Source organism: Pongo abelii, chromosome 3 (assembly GCF_028885655.2).
Source record: "Pongo abelii isolate AG06213 chromosome 3, NHGRI_mPonAbe1-v2.0_pri, whole genome shotgun sequence".
Classification (NCBI taxonomy): domain Eukaryota; kingdom Metazoa; phylum Chordata; class Mammalia; order Primates; family Hominidae; genus Pongo; species Pongo abelii.
The window spans coordinates 132,690,027-132,712,955 of NC_071988.2; the positions used below are offsets into that span (position 1 = coordinate 132,690,027).

At 32.3% G+C, this 22,929-nt stretch overlaps 1 pseudogene; it reads right to left on the reverse strand.

Annotated features, from left to right (window-relative positions):
• Positions 1–8,654: 8,654 nt before the first annotated feature.
• LOC100459247 (acyl-protein thioesterase 1-like) lies at positions 8,655–9,515 on the reverse strand (annotated as a pseudogene).
• Positions 9,516–22,929: the final 13,414 nt, after the last annotated feature.

Sequence of the window (22,929 nt, forward strand, 5' to 3'; positions counted from 1 at the left end):
TTGTAATAAAATTCACTTTCCGAGATTTAAAAAAATCTTCTTATACAATAAGGAAGTATGACTTCTCTATTAACACTTTAAAAAGTTATCAAGTGTAAACATTTACTCACTGAGTATCAAAATAAAATGATAGGCCATTTTACAGATAAGGTCAATATGTTGTTGTCATGTTGTATCCATAGAAGAGATAACATATCTATATATCTGTATGTACATCTATCCATGTCTTTCTGTAATCTATCTATATCTAATACATGAAATAGGAAACAGAGAATGCAATTCAAGAGAGAGGTGCAGGGTGATAGGTATGAGCTGTGTGTGGAGAATATTTAGTCCAGGTAGGAGCAGGTCAGAAAAGTCCAGGAAAAATTTAAGAAGATTAATACATAACGTATTTTAACATTTTAAAAATTAACAAGGAGCTTAGATTTTAATGAATAAGTACTGAAAGTTCTAGATAAACTTAAAAATAATCATTATCATGTCTTCCTGGGAAGACAGAGTATTGCACAGAAAATTAAGAGATCATAGTTCACCCTATGCTTCAGCTATGGATACAGTTGTACAGAGCCACAGTGTAAACCCAGCCTATTTTTCCAACCACAACTATCATGTAAAATATTGGAATGTTGGGGCACAGTTAGCATGCATCTGTGGCATGTTAAAAGGAGAAGTGGGTATTGGTAGCAAAAAAAATACTAAATCATAATCTCCCAAGTGGGAAATCAATAGGTAACACCTTAGCTGAAAACTCTAAGAAGAGCATATTAGTTGCAAATAGGAAGTTATTTGTCAAACAAATCAACTAAAAGAGTCAAGAGGGGCTCCCTCTAGGATGCAGAAATTGGAAAAGGAGAACAGAAGGCTACTGGGGCTTTGTTTTAGCACTCTGACATTTTATGTATCGGTAAAACCTTTTTAAAATAGAAACTAAATAATATTACTTTAACTCAGATGAAAACCTGTGAGACATAGCAAATGTTTTGCATTTAATTTTCTATGCTTGCTTTGTACTTCATTGATATTTAAAAATTACCTACGTTGGTCTTCAGGGACACTCATACAATAGAGAAAGCATGTGGGAAGATATGCACATAAGTATATTTGGGATATGGGCAAGTGTGAATTCACTGGACCTGGTCCTCTTTCCCACCAGTCATGGAATTTTAGAGTAGGAAGTAGTCATCTGAAAAGATCAGCTCATCTAATTCCCTTTTTTACATAGAAAAAGAACGTGAACCTTGGCTTAAGCAACCTGGCCAAGCGAAGTATGTTCTTTACTTACTTCCCTTGTGTAAGAACAAATATGTTTTGTTGACAAATAAATACTTAGGTAACATAATAGCTTTTAGACCAAATATAGATTAAAATATAGGTTGAAATCTGTGTTTACGGTATCAAAAAGAAACAAAAACATGTTTTTATTACCTAATGTTCCAAGTCTTGCCGTTTGCACTTTAAACGACAAATCCACTAAAAAAACAATTTTATGCTTGAATCCAATGATGACAAAGGAGAAAGCTTTAGGTTATTTTCAAGTTCTACTCAGTAAAATGATGTAGGGTTGGGGAGTCTTAATTTCCAATAAATGGAAGTCAACCTGATATAATGGTTACAATATTTTTCCTGTTTTGGAAATACCAGAGACATCTTACTCAGTTGAGTTTAACATGTGAATCTGGTGGAAATCATACTGAAACAAATTTGAAATATCATCTCTCTTTGGTGTGTTCATTTCTCATTAGCTTGCATTTTAATATTAGTGTTTCTTATGTTGCCTATACTTAGCTAATGGTCTACTGGGGATATATATTAATATATACATGACAAAGAATAAGTATAATTTAAAAACTGCATAATGTTCAAAATCAGCACAGTGGCTGTTGGTGTGCAGCTGAGTGATGAACTAGTGACTAAATCAGGAACATATTCATCTGGTCTCCAAAGTGTGGATATGCACAGTCCCATGGTACTTTCTGTTTTGATGGCATAAGATATTTAAACGATAATTTAAATTATTAAAAAAGGGAAAGAAAATAGGTGCCGTAAATGCCTATAATGGTGTCAACCCTGTGGAAACTTGTCGGTCAGCCTCTGTGGGTTGTTGAATCATCATTTGTGCAACGGTACTCTAGGTCTCGTGTGTGTGTGTGTGTGTGTGTGTGTGTGTGTGTTTTAAACCATATAGATCACAGGCTGATTTTTCTCAATTATAACATAAGCATTTTCAATCATAAATACTTTTGGGAGCATGATTTTTTTTAAATAAAATATTTCAATGGATGAATATGTCTGGCTTGTATCCTTCTTTGGAATTGTTTGAATTCCAGGAACAGAAACAGAGTCAAGCTAGGTTAGGGAAAGTAGGGTTTATGGTAGTGATACAGAGAAATCTCATAGAGCATCATTCAGGATGCTGAATTATGAATTATTAATATTATGTCATTAACTATACCTTTTCTTTTGTTTAGTACCCCTAGTTTCACTTCTAGCTACAATTCACTTCTCATTAATTTTAAATTAAGTTAAAAAATTTACTCTGCTATCACAAGTACTTCAAACAAACAAGAACAAAACAAAACAAAAAAATTTGGCAAATTTCCCAAAGTCCACGTCAGTAATAAATATTTGAAGCCTTAAGAGCAGGTGCAGGTAAAAGGGTAAAAAGATATAAGGCCAGAGAGAAAAGAAAATTGCGGTAAAGAAAATAAAGGCAAACTGAGAAAGAACCATGATAACATAGCATAAACTGAGGAGAAGCTTTCAAGGTGGGAAGACAAAGGAATCAATAGATCAAGTAGAGTTAGGAATGAGAAAAGCTCACTGGCAAAGATACAGTGAAGCTAGTATGTTCATATTTTAATGGTTTGCAATAAAAATTGGTAGTATATTTCATAAGGCAATCTGACAGTACATTTCAAGAGCAATAAACATAGTCATATCCTTTGACCCAATATTCCTACTCCTGGAAATTTAAGGATAGAGTCTAAAAAGGAGAAATATTAAGTTTCATAAAGACATTATTTCCAATTTGTCTTCAAATGGTGAGAATGTGAAAACCCACATTCTAATTATAAAAAATAGCTTAATTGTAACACATCATAAAACAGGACATCCTTGTATATAAAAATTATAGAGATATTATAGAGAAAATGTAGCCACTTTTGATATTAGAGTATTAAATATCACCATTAATTAAAACTTTATGGATGTATGTCGATAAGAACTGAAAATGAAGAGAGAAAAATGAAAACAGTTCATTCCAAATATGGTGGGATTCTGGGTAATTTCCATTACAGAATATGCTATTTGATTTGGCAATTACAGAAAATTGTTCAAATTTGCAACTGTAATTTTTATATATCATGAGGCAGAAAGCAAAGCTTAAAGGAGAAGTTGTGCATAGATAAAGAAGAAACAGGAACTTTGGGAAAATGTCTTGTTGTAGAAACATGGCTATAAATGAAAGAATTGGCGTTCTAATAGGAAGTAGCTTGTATTAAAGACAGGAGACAGATTTTAGTAAAGGGCTGATCAATGCAGGGAACTGCATGCTTGAAAGCTTAGGGGGAAAGGCCAGTGTAGACAAAAAAGTTTGAAGATTCCAGAGAGAAGGAGAATAGTGGGTACTGTAAGGAAACAAAATATAGTTAAGACAAGAAATTGTTCATTCATTCAGTAATTCAACACATTTACTGAGTATGCTAAGTGCTGAAAATCCTACAGTAAACAAAGCACATATTAAGCAGAATACTTCCTGCCTTCACTGAGCATATAGTCTACTGTGGGAGAGAGAGGTTATGCAAATGGATACAAAAGCAAATTGGATTCAGGAATATGTAGGAAATATATAAGGTATTGAAAGAGAGAGAAACAAAAAAATGCCAATCAGGGAGACCTCCCTATGACAGGAGATTTGAGCTAAGATTAAAAAGATGTAGAAGTTAATCAAGTCAATAGAAGGGGAAGGGGTGAAAAGAGTATCCCAGGAAGAACGGGTAGTAGGGGAAAAGGCCCCGGGGAAAGAAAACATGGTATGTCATGGAACTGAAAGAAGGACAGAGTGGTTGGGGTGTCATGAATGAAGGGGGGAGATACATCAGATGAGGGCATAGTCCGAGGCAGGACCAGACCTATAGGTCATAAGAAAGGTTGGATTTTATTCTGACAGTAATGGTACAACATTGATAAGTCTCAAGCAGAGTATGACATGATAAAGTTTGTGATTTTGACATTTTACTCCAATGGGTAGCAATGTTCAGAATAGAATGTATGAGATAAGAACAAAAACCAGACCAATTTTTAAGCTATTGATGTGGTCCAGTTGAGGGTTGATTATGATTTCGGCTAGGATGGTATCACTGGAGATGATGTTTAAAACAGTGTTGCTTTTCATTAATCAGGCTTCAAAATGAGTTCCTAGCTCTAAGAGGTCTGCTGCTATGTTATCATCAAGGTTTTCTTTCCTCCCTTCAGGAGCTTTGCCTTATGAAAACAGTGTTATCATGGCCACCTTTAATTTATTTGTTTTGTTGCTATTGACAGTTTGTGGAATACTAGGCCACTAGGCCAGGGCAAACGCATCATAATGTACAAGTCATCTTTTAGATTTTTCTCCAGAATAACAATCACCTAAATCTTCCATTGCCCAGATTTTGTCCTCCTCAAATTTTCTTATTTAATGGGAGAAGATTCCATTGCCTTATTCTGAATATTAGAGTACTGTTTTTCTCTCAAGATTTCCCCTGTGTTAAGTTCTAGAGTTGAGCTGTCCAATATGGTTGCAATTAGCTACATGCAACTATTTAAATATAAATGAGTTAAACGTGAATAAAACTAAAAATCAGTTCCTCTGTTGTCCTCACCACATTTCAAGTGCTCAATAGCTACACGTAGCTAGTGGCTATGTGGTGTACAATACAGATGTAGAACATTTCCAGTATCACCGAAAGTTCTATTGGATAGCACAGATCTAGAGATTCTTCACTGTCTTTGCACAGATAAGCTTGTTATCTGTCATCTGATTAACTACAGTGATAATTATAGATTCTTAAAGAACTTCTGTTTTGCAAGTTCTTGGTATATTCATAATGGTGGCTATATATTTTCATGACAATGGCCTATTGTCTTCTTACAAATAGTTGTGATCAGATAGTTTAATAATACAATTAGCCTTATATGTTAATACTATATTTGAAAGCAATTTCACATACGTTATTTTATTTAAATCAGCAATCCTGTACAGTAAGTCCTCATTGATCATTGTCAATAGGTTCTTGGACATCTATAACATATAACAAAACCTATATTACCATAGGCTAATTGATTTAAGCAAGAATTAGGTTCCTATGACATATTTCTGGTCACAAAAACATTACCAAACTTCTAAATGAAGACCAAAACACTTATACCATTAAACAATGAAATAAATGTGAGCTATATATCCATTTAAGAAAGCTTAATAAAAACAAGTAAGATAATTATTTTCCCAATTTTTGGTAAATCAGCAAGTGATAGCAGCTCTAGTGGTGGTGGAGTTCAATCAAGGAGTAAACATTTATAAAGCAAAAATTGTAAGGAGCACTTCCCACCACACAATTCGAAATCAATCACAATACAACAGGCTCACTGAGCATTTTTCTACCACGTTATTTATTGCTGTGCATTTGTATGAGATTGAATACTTTATACACTTTTATTTTATAAATACTTCATATTAATTAATTTATTTTCCAACCAGGTTAATCCAATTCAGGGCTGTGGATGGCTGGAGCCTCTCCTGGCAGCTCAGGGCCTAAGGCAGAAACTCACCCTGGACAGAACCACCCCATTGCAAGGCACACTCACACTCACACCCACCATCACTCAGTCTGGGACCATGCAGACATGCCAGTTCACCTCACTTGCACTTTTTAGGATGTGGGAGGAAACCAGAGTACCCAGAGAAAACCCACACAGATAAGCAGGGAACGTGCAAACTCCACAGACAGTGGCCCTGACCAGGAATTGATTTTTTTTTTCTTATTAGTGTTATAACAAAATCATGTTGAACGATATAACATTATTTTGAGGACATCCTGTACATTTAAAAAGGTATAATTATCCCTATTCTACAGATAGGTAAACTGATGCTCAGAAGAATAAAGTAATTTCATAATAAGCCCTAAAAATAAAAATAATAATTAAAACAATAATGAACACTTATTGCCAGGCAGTGTTCTGAGTATTTTACATGTATTAACTCATTTAATCTCCAAAACAACTTTAATATATAGCTCTAAGAGATAAGAAAGACTACTATTTTTTTTTTGTCAGATGAGAAAACCAAGACACAGAAATATTCTCTTAAACAGGTTTTTATGGTAAACATCAATATTTTGGGAAAAATTCCTCAATCTCTTTTAGCCTCAGTTTGAGTTTCTATAAAATGAGTATAATATAAGCAATCTCATACAGCACACATATCAATCAGCTTTTGTTTGATTATGTTATGATTCCAGATAATCCCCAAATCTTAATGATTTACAAGTGAGGTTTTTTTCTTGTTTTTGTGTGTTGGTGGCTTTGGCTCTCATATCTTATTCTAGAGATTAGGCTAAGGAGCTGATCCTATCTAGGACACATTTTCAGGGCAGAGGAAAAGAGAAAGAGCTGGCGGAAACATACAATGGTTTCTAAATTTCTTCTTAGAATTGGCACAGTATTACACTGTTCACATTTTAACTGGCAGTAGCAAGTCATGTGGCCATCCTCGATGACAGCGTGTCCTCCTTTCACAAGGAAACCCATCAAGTCGCATGGCAGTGGTCTTGGATGATTTTCTTACAGAGAAGAGGGGAACTGTGCTTGGGACCAGCATTACAATCTGCCACAATATGGATTAAATATAATAATATAGGAAGACCTAATTCAGTGCATGACATCTAGAAGTTCACCACAGTTACAGTTATGATTTCCTTTTTCCTTCCTTTTAATGCATTCAGGTAAATCTTACAGCTTTGAGATAAAGTACTGATTATAAAAGTGACTTATGACAATTATTCTTTCCTCTTGTTCCAGGAAAACTTTAGTTACACTTTGCATAATTAAGCATGTATTAAAAATATTTGGATTGATACAAGGAAGACTTAGAAAAAATTTCAGATTTTTTTCAGAATTAAATTTACTTCACATTGTTAAAACCATGAAAAACATTTACATTTTCCCCCATTACAGCACAGTATTTCAACGGAATATTTCTTGCCATAAGTAATATCTTGCTGATCTGCAGAACTGAAACAACAGTTTATATTCTTTAAGGTAAAGAAAAATGACGTTTAAAATTTTTAAATCCAGACAAAAACACATGGCTTCATTATTAACATCCTATATATTCCATTACTAAATTATTTTTGTTGTCGATTAGCACCAATTTATAAAAATGCATTCTTAATGTTGGTCAGCTGGAATACAGCAGAAAAATTAACACAGTTCAGAAATATCAAGCATACACTTTTGCTAAATATCAATCTGTATGGTAACTACACTTTATGTGTAGGGCTCTGACTGGTCTTTATTACCTATAAGTTTGTTTTCAAATAATTTTTACCAGTAATCTGGAAATTTTGACAATTTAAAATGATTGCTATTTTTATGTTTGCATGAAAAACTAATACAAAAAATAATTTGACTAAAGTGAAAATTTCGAATAAGTCCACTGGCAGATGAAAATAAAGCAAAAAATTACAATAGATTTCTCATCTTCTACAGTAGTTGGTTTCAAACGTGTACAAAGTAAATTCTATGCTATAAGGAGATGAAATAATCTTAGAAATTAGTTTTTAAGATCAGTCTTAAAGATATTTCAGAACATACTAGAATATGATCTAATTATTCTTTCAGTCGTTTACAGAAAAATAAAACCACAGAATTATTCCTGTTACCTGGGTTGAAGATCCTAATAACTAAATAGGTGTAAATTTGAATATAATTTGAAATAAGTAGTGCATAATGTCTGGTTTCTCTATAAAGCATAAATAGATTTTAAATACCTTATATCTGTGACTCAGAATGTCAAATTACGGCATGTATTGACAGTAGCTGTCTACGGCAGAGAGGCAATATTTGGTCTACTGTGAAGGACAATAAAGAAAGAATGAATTTCTTTTTTTCCTTGAGAGAAAAGAATATTAAATAGAAATAATATCAGGGAAAAGAAAAGCCTGGTCCCAAAATAAAAGGGTCATTAATTGAAGGCAACAATTTTACTCTTTTTTGACAATGAATAGCATTGTCTGTATTATTAGGAATAATGTAATACCGCCTCATTCTTATTACGTATTACAATCATGTATATATGAATACATATATAAAAATACAGACACTGCATGGTGATTAAGCAATTTTGGAATAAATCCATAGACTAAGTCACAGCATGCATAAATTGTTTACATCTTAACTGCTCATTTATACCCGAACAAATTTCCAGTAAGCATACTGCTAATTTTCAAATGATGTAATAAAAAATCTGGTGACAGTATTGTATTATTTTGCTGAATTACATTTGAGAAAAAAGAAGCTACCTGCTTCATCTATTTTAACATAGACTATCCTGGATCTTCTTATAAGAATACATGTATAGAAACTTAAAAGGTCATAAATTTCTCATGAGGAGACATTGTTTGATCTCTGTCATTGGCGTGTATTTGCAAAACATTTTAACACTGTAAACATTAGAAATTTGAAGATTAGGCATGGGAAAAGGTTTATACTCTACTACAGTGATGCTGGTGTACTTCTACACAAGGCCTCTTAGTGACGTCAATCAATTGGAGGTAGGAGTTTATCAATGAATTGCTTGACATCCATAATTTCCTGTTGACATGAACTATGCATCATACCTTCATAGGTTTTAAAGGTCACATCGGCTGGATTCACCAGTGTTTTTAGTTTTTCAATCATAAGAGAACCAAACATCAGGGGAACTAACGGGTCACAATCTCCGTGGCACTGGAGAATAGAAATATCTCTATTAGCGCCACTGATAGGACCCTGTGGAAATGAAGCCCGAAGTGGAAGCCGGCAACTGAGCGCAGTGACACCCGCCAGTTTCTGCTACGTGGTAAGGGCAGTATATAAAGATAAAACTCCTCCCTGAGAAAATCCTCCTAAAATAATTCGGTTAGAAGGAATGCCGTTCCTCACTTCTTGATCAATCAAAGCTTTTATATTTTCTGCTGCCTGTTTAATCCCAGGTTCATCCTCCTGTGAATCTGGTGAAAGCCCAATAATATCAAACTGTGAAGGCACAGCCATGTTCATATTTAATGTAAAGGCATAACAGGCACATGCGGACAGACATATTTGATATGTGAACTTCTGATACCTGCAAAGGCTTCTATCCATCTGTGCCCAGTATCTCCCAATCCATGAACGAAAATCACCGCGGCGGCGGCCTTCCAGGCGGCGGGCACGATGGCTGACAGCGGGGCTGACATGTTATTGCTGCACATACACCGGCTCAGCTCACAGCGCAAACGGAAAGAAGAGCTGGCGCCCGGCCACGGCCCAAGGGCGTGCGAACGGTCAGATTGTTTTTGTAGTTGCTTTCACTGACCTGGTGTTATGTAGTTTATTTATTTATTTAAATATTTATGTATAAATAAGTAAAACTTTACAATTGTTTGATATTATTTCTAAGCATGTAAGTTGATTTATGTAATGAGTATGAAATTATGAAATAAATAATAAAACTAAGTGGGAAGAAAACTGTAACTATCTGGATGAGTTCCATGTCCCATAAAGGAGTTTGCTTAAAAATGCTCTTTGCTATGGTTGCTTTAAATTAGTTGGTTTTGTTGCTTGGGCTTCAAAGAATGGTTTTATATACAGGGAAGTAGTTTTTATTTTTACATACTCCATAATAATGTGGTTCGTTTCAATATAAACATCATGTAGTTCTCAAAGGCAATAGTTAATTTCGTCATACTGATTTGTGATTTTGAACACACAAACACACCCCAAAGTTATGTATTAATAAGGTTTTACCCTAAAATGTATGCATAATGCTTAGTCTGAAAGACTATTTTCTTTTTTTTTCTTTATTATTATTATTATTATTATTATTATTATTATACTTTAGGCTCTATGGTACATGTGCGCAACGTGCAGGTAAGTTACATATGTATACATGTGCCATGCTGGTGCGCTGCACCCACCAACTCGTCATCTAGCATTAGGTATATCTCCCAATGCTATCCCTCCCCTCTCCCCCCACCCTACAACAGTCCCCGAAGTGTGATGTTCCCCTTCCTGTGTCCATGTGTTCTCATTGTTCAATTCCCACCTATGAGTGAGAATATGCGGTGTTTGGTTTTTTGTTCTTGCGATAGTTTACTGAGAATGATGATTTCCAATTTCATCCATGTCCCTACAAAGGACGTGAACTCATCATTTTTTATAGCTGCATAATGAAAGACTATTTTCTACCACAGAAAGAGTTTAATGGATAAAGTAGAACTGTTTGAAAATGAGCAAAAATATTAGTCCACCATAAACATGTTTTGTTAGATAAATTCAAATATTTATGTTTGATAATTTTGAGTATCTTGATTCTAGAAGAGAGACTATATGAAGGATGTCAAGGCAGTCATTTGCCAGACAGTAAGTAATTATTTCTTTTTACTTTGTTTTAACAGACTGTCTTATGTCAGGAGAATTTTTATTTCTGAAATCAATGATCAGTGTTATTATTCCTGCCATTTAAATAAGCTGCAGGTATTTTCTTGGTTAAAGCAATACAGTGACAAGATTTTGTAGTGTAGCCCATTCTTTTAGGGATAAAGATATTTATACATCACTTTCTGCCAACATAACATTTTCCATACTGACTTCTGTTGTTGCCTCTTACATGTTCATTCAAAGGCAAGAAAAGCTCAGCAAATCTGTCTATAAGAGTATCCTTTGGCTTTAGGAATTTTTAGCACCAGTAAAAATGGAAACTTCTATTGTTTTCCTTTGGTGAAGACTACTTTGATGACAAGAAATACCTGTAGTCCAGATTAAAAGAAGAAAACATTTATGGAATAGAGAATTATTTTCAGTGAAAACAATTGAAATGACTACGAAGTCCATTTTTTGTTGTTGTTTTTTGCCTGCAAGAACAAAATGGTCATAGGCAAGAAACAAAAATATTGCTTCATGTTTGAAAGGCCTCTGGAAAAAGTTCAAAACAATTTGAAGACTACTGCCTCATCAGTATCTTTAAGTGTTAGAATTAGGAGAGACTTGGCATTACTATAGATTTTATGATCTTATTTAAAGAAACATTCTTCATTGCAAGAAAATGGAAAATTATAATTTAAAAAATAATTTTCATGGTTATAGATATATAACAAATACCTTCACTTGGGATGTTATCTGCTATACTGAATATTATAGATTTTTGTTAAGTAATTGTATAGAAACAAGGCACAAATGTAACATTTAAAGTAAATATGGCTAAACGTTTCCTCATTATTAGATTGCTATTCTTGTTGAAGAAAATAACTTCTTGAATTTTTCAGTTTTTATCCTCATTCTTCAGTAATTCACTGATTAAAAATATTAGGAAATAATAACTGAGATGATTCTAGTATTATAGGGTGAAGGATTACATATGGTAATCCAGGTCAAGTACTTGATACATTTCCTAGCACATTGTTCGAGCTCAGTAAATGTTAGGAATAATTTATTATTAGTAAACCAGTTTCGCATTGTCACTAATTTATCGTGTCATCTTTGGTCAGTCATTTATCTTTTAGGCCCTCATTTTCTTCTTTTGAAAATATGGGGGAAGGTTTGAAGTAGATGATCTCTATATCTCTTTAAGCTATAATAGATAAATAATTCTACTTTGTAGTGTACTCAAAGTGAATGACTTCTAGGATTCTGGGGCTTGATTTAAAGGGTATATATAGCACTTGTTATGTAAATATATTGGCTGTTTTTTATATAGATGCCATTTAAATAAATCATTTCCTTTCCAAGAAATGTCATTGGCTGATGTTAATTAATTTTTATAAAGAGCTTTGAAGATGAGAAATGGTATATAAGTGGTGATTATTATCAAGCATGAGGAGTGTAAGTTTAGCATTGCTATAATATACAGTTTGAATCAGAAAATAAGATTATATTAAAGCATGAATCCCTTTTCTGAAGGAAACAGTGCATGAAATTATGCATATGTAATACATGCTTAAACATTTTATTAAATACTTTTACAACGACAAAACATGCTGTATATGACATTCAATTCAAAAATTTCTGGAATGTAAATCTTAAGCCCAACTGTTACTAAAATATAGAAGACATTGCTTTTGAAAGTTTTTTTTAATAAATTGTTTGCTATTTATAATGTACATATTGGTAATTATGACTAAAATCTTTTGGCTACCCAAGGTGGTGAGGTTTTTATATACAGTAGTCCCCCTTATTCATAAGGGATACATTCCAAAACCCCTAGTGGATATTTGAGACCACATATAGTAAACAATCATATGTGTACTATGTTTTTCCTATATATACATACCTATGGTGAAGTTTAATTTGTAAATTGGACACAGTATTCTTGCCCTTTGAAGCCATTATTAAGTAAAATAAGGGTTATTTGGTCACAAGCACTGTGATACTGCAACAGTAGATTTGATAATAGAGGTGGTTAGTAAGTGACTGATGGGTAGGTAGCGTATACACTTTGGATACACTAGACAAAGGGTGGATTCACATCCTGGGGGGGACAGAGTGGAACAGAATGATGTGTAATTGTAAACTTATGAATTATTTGTTTCTGAAATTTTCCATTTAATATTTTCAAACTGACTGACCACAGGTAACAAATCACAGAAACTACAGGTAAAGGAAAACTACCATAGTTTCACTTCAAGGGATAAGTTGACATTGACTCATAGTGTCTCTAAATAAATGGAGTAATGAATCCTGCAAATATGTAGTGCTATGATGCTATGCAACTTAAAAGGGTTAAAATATGTAAACACACTAAATTTTGATTCTAGAATTCATTATATAAGTCTATGATAAATTTCCTTTCTACTTGAGCATTTTATTAATCCTATATATTACCTATTTTTAGAAACTTATTGCTAAAACATTTCTAATACAAAGTCTTCCCTATACCAAGGAACACTACTTATCTCATTTATAAGTCCAGAATGCTTCCTTGGAGGAGTAGAGAAGCAAGGGCAAAGAATATCTATTGAGATAGCTCATCACCCACCAAATACCTCCATGCCATGCATATCTAATATGGTCTCATATAAAGAGAGGGATAGATAACATACATAATAGAAATATTCTGAAAATTTTTGTTGACTTCCGCCTTAAGAATACCTGACATTCATTTTAGTGTGCCATTATTTAAACGTATGTATATAAAATATATAATCTAGAATATATTTTAATTAATACTTAATATAATTATAGAGTCCCTCTTTCAAAATCAACAGATATTTGGTGATGTGTTCATCTTTAAAGTACAAGTAATTTAATTTTACATGATAGAAAATATGTTTTCTACTATTTTAATCATTTTTCATGTCTCTATGTAGACAAATATTCATTAGTAAATCCAAGTGTTTCTTAATCTTAAATGTTGAGAAAAAATATTGGCAAAAGAATCATCATCTTACAAAAAACACACACAAAATGAGAATATGATTTGTGTAAATATTTCGCCACTTGGTAAGGCTAACTGTAATTTCTTGTAGCACATTTTTTTCTTCACAGTAATCCAGTGTTTGTGTATTTAACAAAGTAAAGCTGAGAGATTTTGTGTCTCATAAACTTCTTAGGAGAGTCTCTTGGCATCGTCATTTACCACTTGTCTTTTAGTCCTCCTTGGTTCATTTATTTGAAGATGAAAAACTCAAAATGTTATGACTTGCTGATGTTTTGCCTTCTCTGTTACTGTTCTTCCTTAAACATTAGAATAAAATGTTCAAGAATATTCATTGTAAGCATGTCCCTGAAGCTATTTCTCCAGGGCAATGTTCAGTTTCAAATCATGGTGATGATTTTGATAAAAGGACTTGATACTATAAAGTGAATTTTATAGGTCCGTCATCTGGCCATCCTGTGATGATAGCATTTATTTTCTCAAAATCTTGGCAGGTCTGCAAAAGAAGTCAATGAACTAAAGGTTAGACAAATGTGATGCATAGTATCACTGTATCAATACATAAGCAATTTCAAGTTTTTCTCTATATTAAATGAGAGTTGGGGTTAAAAAAGTCATTTCTGAAACTTCTAAAGTAATTTTCTGAATATTTTGTAAAAGTTTATTTTCATAAAACATTTATAACCCAAGCACAGTAATATTACTCTTAGAGTTGAGATCAGTAAAGGAACAAATGAGTTTAGAGAGAGAATTCTCTAATAACTAGCTAAAAAGTAAAAATTCTGTGAACCAACAATTTGTGATAGATTAAACTCAGCCTTAATCACGGCTTAAATCTCATCAAGATCCCTTAGAAAAATACGGATAGCGCTTCCCTTCATTTCCAGTATTAGATGGTAGGCCATTGCTTCAGACTGTATTTCTGCTTGGCCTAGTTTCTTCTCTACACCTATCACCAAAACTTTTGGAAAGAAGGCATGATGGAGGAGGAGATGGTTCTGTGGGAAGAGAAAGAAAAGAAAAGCAATGAAAGAGGAAAACATAATGGCTTGACATATTAGAGAACTTTAAACATATATCTATTTATCATTTACTGTTATCCTACCATCTATCTATGCAGCTATCTATCAATCAATCAATCATCCGTCTATCCATCTATCTAATCCATCTGTCTATCTGTCAATTACATTTTAAAAGCTCATCTTTTAATTCTGCTTCAATTGGAATGATTCTGTCTCCTGTTAACAGATAGTGTTACAGGGCTTGTTGTAGTTACCGCTTTCCAAATCCTTGTATGCAGGAAAAAAAAAAAAAAAGATGTAATGCATTCTAACCAAGCTCGGTTGCATTGAATATTGTGGTTTCTCCTAGTTGATCCTCACTTGGCTCGCCTACCAATTGTTTCTCTAACTCATTTTCTGAAAAGGTTTCCCAAGTAAGACATTTTAAGTTTATGGGCAGAATTGCAGTAATTTAGAAGCAGTTAAATTACCTGGACCTTTCTATTCCAGCCATTTTTTAAATCTAAAATTATTCTGCCAACATTTGTTTAAATATTGAGTCAATTGACATTAGTGAGTCTTGACTGTTCATTAAGAACAAATTTTCCCAGATACTGAATAGTTATGTAAATTGCATAGCAGATGTTTTTCTAGGAAAGATCCAAAGTTCAATATTCAAAATATCCATGGAAGTATTTTAGTTAAAATATTGAATATTTTGGGATAAAAACTGGTAATATATTTTTATCTTTTTAAATTAAGTTAATTTAAAAAACTTATTTTAAGTTCAGGGGTACATGTGTAGTTTTTTTACACAGGTAAACTTGTGTCATGGAAGTTTGTTGTACAGATTATTTCATCACGCAGGTATTAAGCCTAGTACCCATTAGTGATTTTTCCTGATCGTCTCCCTCCTCCCACCCTCTACCCGCCGAGAGGTCACAGTGTGTGTTATTCCCTTCTGTGTGTCCATGTGTTCTCATCATTTAGCTCCCACTTATAAGTGAGAACATGTGGTGTTTGGTTTTCAAAACAGGTAATATTTTTAGGAAGGAATTAAATCATGATATTTTACAAATCCCTTAGTTTACCACATATTTCTTTTGCTTCTTAAGGTAAATACATCATCACTGGGTTAAAAACTAGCGATTTATTACTAAGCATTAGAAATATTTATGGTAATATTTTTGGTATGATGGAATTTTATATTTAATTTAGGAATAACATCCCCCTAAAAGTTTCTTAATTGAAATAGTCATACTCTTCTTGTTTCCTTCAAAATAAACATCAGTATTCATCAGATGATTGATATATTGATTAAAACATAAATAATATCACCATTTTTCTTATGTAAAATGTATTTTCCTTGCATTGCCTGTACTAAATAGACAAGTAGAAGGCATATTTTTATGAATAAAAATGTCAAGTATTCTCTAGAAAAACCTATCATAATTGCTTATTTCAGTTGTCATTGATGCCTCAATTTCTTATTGCTTGTGCCACCAATCCAGAGATACACACAAATTTTAATGTACCTTTAACATAGCATATATTGCTGTTAGAGAATGGTTTGGAACAAAATCCAAGAGTTTTGATGTGACATAGAGCGACTGGTACTAAAATGACCACTAAAATACCTTCTTCTCTTATTAAAGGCTGCATTACCACTTTTTGAAGTTGGTTCTTAGCTAGAGACATGTAGAAAGAAACACACTTAATGACATGATTAATTTTGCACAATTTAATGAAGGAGGTAGTTCAAGGCTGTTGGAAATAGTTTTTCTGAAACGTAAGTACTCTTACTTTAAAAATGCCGTGCTTATTTTTTAAAGTATTAAAATTTACTTGAAAATGTTTCTATACCTTTCAATGAGTTCAATTTCAGACATATATATTACATAATTTAAAACTAGATGCAATTATTTTGTTTTGTAAACAGTAAATATATCTTTTTAAATATTTTTATTTAACAAGGGAACCAGTTATTATGTGAGACTAGTATTTTTTAGAAAAATCATGACGTTATCAAATTAAATACAATTCTTTATGTCTTTAGAGCTACTCATTTAAAAAGATTTCTTTGTCAAAATCCCAAAGAATAAATAATCTCTCTATCAAATTACTTTGATAGTTTTGAGCTGACACCCAGAATACCCAGGCTTTGCGGTCTCTGGCAGAAGGGCATGTAGTTATAAACTTTCAGGTCCTGGGAATTTTTTTCATGTACATGAACCCACCTCAGGAAATTCAGGATTCCCAGAAATAAAGATCTCAGGGGACCCCAGGATCTTTAATATTAATTGTGAGCATTCTAGAATGATATACTGTACAAAGCAGCCATTGCAAATTTATACTAAAACAAAGAGTGAAATCAAGACAAACCAAAATAGTCTGTGCCCCCTTAATAAGCTGCTCATCTTTAAAATGAGCACTAAACTGTGTTTCTCATGCAATATAACCAGACAAATCACTCATCTTTCAAAAAAAGCAAATCCTTATTAATGCATCAGTCAACATTTTTTAAAATGAAGTTTGTCATCTAAATTCAAGCACTTCCCAAATAATCAAGATGTATCAATACTCTACATGTGTATGCCTAGGCATTCGGTTAAGAAACAAATATATTTAAAGGCTACAGTTGATTTATGTACCTAAAACGTAATTGTTTTATTATTGTGAAGCCAAAATAAAATTTCATTTAAGATGCCATATATTATATATGATTTGTAGAGTTTGTGATTTCTTAAATATATAGTGCTTATTTTTGAATTTAGTGACATACGCTTGTATGGAATACTGGGATTGTGATGGAATGTTGAGATAGGATGGGATTGAAATAAAGGAAACTACTCCAAAAGAGTGGTAAGAAATATTTAGAATGTTACGAATTGTTTTCAGGCTTTGAAGTGTGCTACCTTTAATACATGTGTTTGTCTTATATTGTCTTTCTAGTGTATTATACTTTAACTCAGTGGTTACTGCCAAATCCATCTCTCCTTGATTTAGTTGTAATAAGAAACTTGTTTTCTTTTCTCCCTTTTACACTTTCCCCCTTTCTGCACAACTTTGCTTTATTCTTTAACTCCTCCTCCCCAAATCCAAATGAAGTGTCACAATTTAGACTTCAAAGCAATTTTTTAAGTTTCGTTACTCACTTGAAAGAAGGGGTAACTCTCTTCTATGCCCTGTAAGATTTTGTCTTCTAAATAAAATGCTTTGGCAATTTAAATTTATTTCAAAAATGCGGGTGGAAAATTGATTTAAAATACTTTAAAATTAATGGTGCATTAAAAGTTCACTTTATTCTAGTTTATCTAGAATGGTTTAGGGGCCCTATATAAAACTTGGGTGCTGTGTTCAAAGTTTGTTATAAAAATAAAGCACTAAAAGTTTTTGGACTGATTTCAGAAATCTAACAAGGTTCTTAAGGTTCTTATCAGGATACTTTTTAAAGAATGAATAATCATTTTATAGGGTAAAATCTGAGATAATATGGGTAAACTCTTGGAAAGCACAGTTTGTGTACACATTTTATTGCCCGACTGCCTAGTTCCACTATTAGGCAGGCAGGAAGCCATCAATACAAGCTTCTGGAATTGCACTGAGTTGGAGACTGCGGATAGTTGAGAAAGCCAAATAATGTGAATGGGTATCAATCATTGCAAAAATTCTCACATCTTATGGTATGTTTTTGTTGTATTAAAGAAATGTTAGAGAATCTAAAGTTGGAAACCTATTTGCTATTCATTTTTCAGTAAAATGTTAATTTTCATTTAGCAATCCTCAAGAGATCGTCATTAACAGTTAATGCATCAAAGGCAATGCTTGTCTTGACAATAAACCAAGGGGATATTTAGTATGAATTTGCATGTTTTCATCTTTATTCCCTTTACCTCATATGTTGTTTTCTTTTCTTTAAAAAGGTAAAAAAGATGGAATACTTATTGAAGACAAAACTTTCTACAAGCTTTTTTTTTTTTTAATTTTTTTTTTATTTGCACTAACCACCCTGATTGATAAGGATATCTCTTTACTGGTTTGGAACACGGATCTATGATCTTAAAAACAACAACAACAACAACAAAATCCCCAAAGATATTATTTTTGTAAATAATCCATTATAATTTAACATTTTCTAAGAACAAATCTCTAAACGTATCAGTTACAACATCATTGGAAATAAACCTAAAATTCTATTTTGCCTGTATAATGACTAATTGTCTAGCAAAATGCCTTGTACACAGTAAGAATTTAGTAAGTTTGTAATAGTAAGAAGGATGTAATTACTTCATACAAGAAAATTAAGTTTGTGATATTGATCCACTATAAAGCTTGAAAGTAGACATTTCATATATTCTATCAGTGGACGTGCTTTAAAACAATATACACTTAAACAACTATGAACCATTTTTAAGTTTCTAAAATAAAGGAAATCCAACTGGCTTGTTACGTGTCTTATTCTAGGTTAAAGTTGACTCTTTAGGTATGTGCGGGGGTGTGTGTGTCTGTGTGTATATATGTATGTACACATTTTATATATACACGTAGATATACAGTATATATGCTCTTTCTTTACACACACAAGGAGACATACACACATGAATATAAAGTAAGTCATATTTTCTGATTCACATGGTCGTTCCAAGGATGCTTTATTTTCTTCATATCTGATTGATCTCCCATTGGCAGTGTCTCCCAGCACTTGAGCTCTAAGTTTTTCTGCCCCCATAGCTTCTTTGTCAAGTAGTTAATGATCTGTCAACAAACACTTAAATAGGGAACTCCCTATTTCCATGAAACCATCTGTGAATTCTTTTGTGATATGAATAATCACATTCTAATTTATCTGTTTTTCAAGTTATCTAACTTTCTTAAAAAGAGGCTGTCTGGTGATATTATTTTAGAATATGAAATTTTAAAAAATTGATCTCTCAGGTACTCCTGGTCTTAAGAAATATGTAATTAATGGCTTAATGGAATCCTCAGTTAGGACCGTAAATATCAAGGCCAATAAAGAAATTCAAAGCTAGAATCTGCTTAATATGCAGTAATCTCTAGCAATTCTTATAACTCATGATAATTTGTTTTGAAGATACAGAAAAATGGGTAATACTCTGTTTCTGAGTAAAATAGTCAGTATTATTTGAGAATTTCTTATTCTCCATGTCTGTATTTATATAAATTCACTTATTTAAAAAAATATTGTATATTTGAAACCTAAATATATGTATTCAGTGTGATTTATGCCGCCATTAAATTTTAGAGTGGAAAATAATCATCAGTCAGGCTTACAAAAGCTTTTATAAAGACCAGTGGTTAGAGTTACTATGGCTTTGAAATACCTCAAGTGGTTTCTATGGAAACATGAAAGTTAAGCAGAGAGATAATTTTAGATAATATTTAATATATCATCTACTTCCTCAATAATAAAAATAGAAACCTAAACTTTTCAGGTTGTTATAATTTTTCCCTCCAAAATGCTGCATTCTTAAACCCTTTGAAATAAGTAGATGAAAACATGGATTAAAATTACCATGTATAGTATCTGTGAAGAAAAGATACCACCTCTTATTTCTTTACCCATATATAGACAGTTTTGTTCAGGGGCTGTGTATAACTGAAATCTCAAATTAACTGGCAGCACACTGTAGTAAAACTTGGAGGAAAAAATTCAGAATTTCTTAAAATGTTAAATTACTTATTAGTAAATAAAAGCATGTAATTTTATATGGCTTCTGATCAAAGTTAATTTTATTTATGTGTATTTGATTTTGGGGGGAAGAAACTTGCTTATAGAATATAGTTTCTTGCTCTATGAGTAAAATAAGTTATGTTAACTAGTATCTAACAATGTCTCATTTTATTTGAATAAAAATGTCTATTTTAGAGCACAGAAATGCCTAAAATAGACGCAAAAAATGTCTATTTTGATGCACAGAAAATCCATGTCGTTTGACATGGCCACATGGAGCTGTAAGATTTAAGTTTTTTTATGAGAGCTTCCATTAAAAGCTTGAATATATATCTTAAAATAAGATGACTTCTTATTTTGTATGGACATTTATATAGTTTGTGGAGATTTGCTGGAAAAACTAAAACATCTCCAGTTTTTTGTTTTATAGAGCCTTGTAATATCTTAAAAAGTGAAATTGGTCAAAGCATGTTTAAACTAGCATATTGTAGTTTGGTTTACAATTTGAAAGCAAATGCTCTTATTAAACATCCAATTGTCTTTCTTAAAATAGCATGAAAATACTTTATGTAGGAAATTTAAGATATACTTAAAGCTGAAGCATTATTTTAGTGATATTTGGTTTTGTCTCATCTTTTTTTGTGCATCATAGGTTTTATAAGCAAGTGTTTACATTTCAGATATGATATCAGAAACTTGCACTCCTAGTTGTGTAATTTATCAAGGACGTCTACAAATATCTGATAAATCGTATTTGGTTGGAGGTAATCTGCTGTAATCCCAATACAGAAATCAAGGGAGAAAATGGTCCCAGCAATGAATTATTCTTTCTTTCATTCTTGTTACCTTGAGTCCACCAGTTTTTCCCAAATCCCCTGATTAAGATCACCTGCCCTCCTGCTCATTCAAAAAAATGTCTTTTAACTAAAAATACAGAAAAATATCAAGTAAACAAAATATATCAATAATTTTGGTTCTAGAATTGTAAAAGTTGTTTTTAAAAAATGGTTAAATGGTAGGATTATGAATAAGACACGAATCCACAACTGTCAATTTCCTGTTGTAAAATGTACAAGAGGGCCAAAGGTTTAGAATATTGCTTAATATTCTAGCCTTGGAATTCTTAGTATTATAATAATATTGGTAATGCTTTCCTTTCCTTATTTCAGTGCATAATAAATTTAATGTTTTCAAAAGTGAATATTTATTCAGGGATAAAATAAAGACTGTGCTTTATAGTTACAGTTTGCATGCTCCTCTGTAAAGAATAGAGTGGCTGTCTCGTGTTAGTATAGCTAGTTTTAAATTCAAAAAGTCTATCAAGTTTTGAAAGAAAGTGCTAATATATTACACATGGCATATTGTGTTAAAAAGTCTTTCTATGATATTCAAAATGTTTCAGAAACAATGACAAGGTCAGTGTTGCTAGAGAATCAGTGCTTTACTAGAATGCAATGGTTTTAATGGAAATAATACCAACTCACACATTTTAAGGCTTAAAACTGAACTCCTTGATTGTGTTTAGCATATTGGAAGTTACAAGGAGCTCCTATTTTGTAGTTGCTGTAGATTAGATCAGTAAATGAAAATGTCTTTCTGATTTCCTAGAAACACTTTGTTTCTATTTTTTGTGAACATAGATACTTTGGGGACCCGGCCTTATTATCTCATGACTGTTTTCCAGGCTGTGTTATCATGATGAATGGGTAATTACAGTACAGGGCACCCACACAGTCCCCTGCATATGAGACCCTTCATTTAGTATGTTTTTACTTTATAGAGAAATTCTTTGTAAGTTCTGAAGCTCTTGGATTAAATTAAATTTCATTTTGTCATACCTAATGTGTTTATTTTCTCTTGTGAAGAAAAAGTCTTCAAACTTCATATGATTTCTTAAATTCAAAAAACACAAGAAGCACAATTCCAATTTCATGAGAATGTATTATTTCTTAGTATCATACATTCATAGATGATAGACTATTTTAATGTGTGTGTTAGCAGTGCTTTGACTTGTTTAAAAATGCCATCATTTAATAACATGAATTTTTCTTGCTAAGAATAAAAATTGACTACACAATATGATAATATTTATTTCTGATCCAACACACAAAATGAAAGCTTTGCTTATTTATTTGATTAAAATGCAAAAGTGCAAGTGCATTTAGGTTTGTGTTGTATAGAATATAACTTATTTTATCAATCACTTTCATAACCCTTAAAGAGCCTTAAATAGTACATATGAAAAACACATTCATATCAGGTTCCTCTTGGGGATTTTTTCTTTGGTTTAAGAAAATTTTATTAAAAATTGGCATTGCAAATAACATTTTTCATAACTATATGTAGACCTGTTAAAATTTTTATTAAAACTGGAGTTCGGCCTGTTCTTTTTCATCATTCTATCAGATATTAAACTCCTGCAGCAGCTGTAGGAAATAGAGAAAGGGATTTTCAAAGGGATTTGAGTCTCCCTGTCTCTGTGCCTTTAGTGATCATATTATCATAACTATCACACATAACAAAGCTCTAAATCTGTAATTCAGATAAAGTAGTCAGGACTCTGAAATACAAAAATCCAAACATAT